The sequence below is a fragment of the Mus caroli genome, chromosome 5, assembly GCF_900094665.2.
Source record: "Mus caroli chromosome 5, CAROLI_EIJ_v1.1, whole genome shotgun sequence".
Taxonomy (NCBI): Eukaryota; Metazoa; Chordata; class Mammalia; order Rodentia; family Muridae; genus Mus; species Mus caroli.
The window spans coordinates 122,709,775-122,710,752 of record NC_034574.1 but is presented as its reverse complement, the minus strand read 5'-3'; positions in this window follow the sequence as shown (position 1 = coordinate 122,710,752).

The window sequence follows — 978 nt, the reverse complement described above, 5'->3', positions numbered from 1 at the left end:
ATCCGTAACGAGATCTGGCGCCCTCTTTTGGAGTGTCTGAAGACAGCTACAGTGTACTTACATATAATAAATAAATAAATCTTAAAAAAAAAAAAAAAAAAAAAAGGTCATGCTTGGTGTTGCACACCTATAGTGCCAACACAGAAGCAGGAGTGCAAGTGTGGAGGCCTCTTGGTCTGCACGGTTTCTGGGTCCTCAGAGTTGTGTAATAAGACTCTTGTCTTCACTGGGCAGTGGTAGCACACGACTTTAATCCCGGCACTTGGGAGGCAGAGGAGGCAGGCAAATTTCTGAGTTCAAGGCCACCCTGGTCTACAGAGTGAATTACAGGACAGCCAGGACTACACAGAGAAACCCTATCTCCAAATAAAAGACTCTTGTCTTCAAAAAATAACAATGTATTCCTTTCAAAGCTGGTGTTGCCAGGCTGGAGAGATGCATGGCTCCTGTGAAGACACTTGCTACTCTTTCAGAGGACCTGAGTTCAGTTTTCCATACTCATAGTGGCTACAATAGTCTGTAACTCCAGTTCTAGGGGGATCTAATGCCCTCACTGATGTCTGAGCATATAAGACATTCCTGTATTACACATACATACTGCCAGCAAAAGACTCATACACATAAAATCTAAAAAAAAACAGGGCTAGAGAACCTGGTTCATTCCTTAAGATCATAAACTGCTTTTCCAGAATTCGGTCTCCAGCACCCATGTAGCAAACAAACAGCTATAATTCCAGCTGCAGAAAAACCCAACACCTCTGGCTTGGGCAGGCACTGATACTCATATCCACATACAGATATGCTGTGATGGTTTGTGTATGCTTGGTCTGGGGAGTGGAACTATTAGGAGGTGTGGGAGGGGAGAGGGGGGAGAGAAAAAAAAGTTGCCTTGATCATGGTGTCTGTTCACAGCAGTAAAGCCCTAACTAAGACATACACACTCGGGGCTGGTGAGATGGCTCAGTGGGTAAGAGCACC